We start from the raw sequence: 2,401 nt of genomic DNA on the forward strand, positions 1-2,401 counted from the left end.
TTTTTTTTTTGCGATATAAAAGACACCAAATATTTTGAATTTTTTTTTCTCATTTGTCATAAAACTTATCCAATAAATACAAATTTTGTCATAAATCTAGGCCAAAATGTATTTTTCTACATGTCTTTAAAGTGTTACTAAACCCACAACAGTAAAATCTGTCTGTAAATGCAGAATAGCATGCTTGTTATACTCACTGTGTAACTTAAAGCGGAGTTCCGGGCACAGAAGTCATTTTTAATAAACATACCCCCGGGACAGTCAGGGCTAGCACATTCCACAATGGCTAGCCTCTGATCTGTCCCGGTTCGCACTTACCTTTTAGAAGAAATACTTACTTATAAAATTTCTTCCACAGCCTTTCCATCTCTCTTGTGGGCAGCTGAAGCCGGCGCGGTCCTCTTCTGTGTCTTCTTCCGCGTCTTCTTGTCCCAGAATGCGCCTGCACCGGCCCCTCTCGTCACTTCCGGGGCGGCGTCGCATTCCTCCACAGCTTCTGGGCATGCCCAGAAGCTGTTTAGCAGGGGAATGCGGCGTCGCCCGGAAGTGACGAGCGGGGCCGGGGTTGATTCCTGGGAGCGATGACGTTCAGCTCCCAGGAATCATAGCGAGACAGGAAGTGACGGGGTGAGCCGCGGCGCCGAGGGAGGAAGTACTCTGAGGTGAGTATTTACGATCTTCAATTAAAAGGTGAGTAAACAAAAAAAAAAAAATAACTATCCAATTCCTTTTCAGGTAATGTCGAACTAGCGGAGGGGCACAAAAAAAAAAATATTGTTTTTGTGCCCGGAACTCCGCTTTAAGTGAGTAATCCTCTGCATTGTGTAAAAAGGCTGTGTGATCCTGTATGCACATAAAGCACCCTCCTAGGTAGGTGCTAAAAGAGAGAGTATAGTTGTGGGGTCTTTCTGCTTACCAGAGAGATTGCCAAGTAAATTTATATTGCTCTCTGCCTACCAGAGAGCAGGATCTGCTAGTGAGGTCTACTCGTGGTGCTCAGGTGCAGCTCAGTTTGTCTGAAGTGTTTCACATTGGTCCAATAGGGAGGCATATTGGACAGTGGGAGGAAACCAGACAAATGAGTGCACAGGTGTTTAGTACATCCCTGGTGATTGGCAGAGAAAAATGCTTTGTGCATGCTGGGATACTGTATAAATGCCAAAGGCACATGTACTTGGGGTCTTTCAGCTGGAGAGCGGGGTCCTGGAGGGAGGGGGTGGCTACCCCTCCTCTGTAGAATGCAGCTTTAGGTGGTCGACCTTAGAGCCAGAGAGGAGCTGAACCCAGAGGTCCTGCAGAGCTGACTGGAAGGGAGACACCAGAGAGGATCTAATCCTGCCTACAGTGAGTACAGATCTGTCTTGTGGGGCCACCCCTTCTGTGGAAGAGTCAGTGGACCAGTGTCAGTCAATGGGATGCTCGAGAGTGTCCTGAAGATAAAGTAGTTGCAACAAGTCAAACCATACAAGTGGCAATGTGGTTAAAGCAGTGTGTCTGCTTCCACAAATAACCTGGTGAGGCCAAGTGAGAGTTGTCCTGATCTACTGTGAATAGTTCAAGTTGGAGTATCCCACTATTCCCTTCTCCCATCCAAGTTCCACAATAAATATAAAACTAAAACCCCTGGACTGTTTATTGAGTAACAAGCAGCTGGGGGTAAGGATGAATGTGTGAACTGTCCCTAAGTGACTGTCTGCACGTATTTAGAGGAGGCCCCGAAAAGTCATCACACAGCAAGCCCTACAGGGACATTGGTACACACAGATCCTTCCCCTCCTGCAAGTTCACTCTGGAAAAGTCCAGTTAAGACACAGTAAGTGTAGTTCAGCTGCACATGCTCAGTTTGGTCTCTGTTGCTGGCGAACACTTCCTGGTTTTAGCTGAGCTATTCAGGTCACATGATATTGACATTACACATTTGAGGGTGTATGCAAGTCCCAAATGACAGCCCAGTCCTCCTCCATGCCCAGTAACAAAAAAAGAACACAGTGTTTGGGATGTCACAGCTTGATTGATGGATGATCCGCCTCCCATAAAAGCATGAGGACACAGGTTATAGTGGATTTCACGAGTCAGTGATTTCCTTTAACGAGGTAACACCACTGTACATGTTTTTGCAGTCTTCTTTTTTGACTTCTCAACAGCATCAGTTACAGCCTGCAGATGTCCATATTGAGGTCATAGATATTTCTAAACTTTTAAAAAAACATTTATTTCTCAATTTCTAAATTCATAAATAATACAGATCGTGCCAAAAATGTGTTGTTTTCTTTTTCATATTTAAGATCCTTCTTTCGCTCTTTCTGTGCCTTTCCTCATTTTCTCTCTCTCTCTCTCCTCTGTCATCCTCATCCCACCTGGCAACTAACACCCCACCCCCTGTCATTGTCATCTTCATCAA

The sequence above is a fragment of the Pelophylax lessonae genome (genome assembly GCF_965119305.1).
Source record: "Pelophylax lessonae genome assembly, chromosome: 2".
Lineage (NCBI taxonomy): Eukaryota > Metazoa > Chordata > Amphibia > Anura > Ranidae > Pelophylax > Pelophylax lessonae.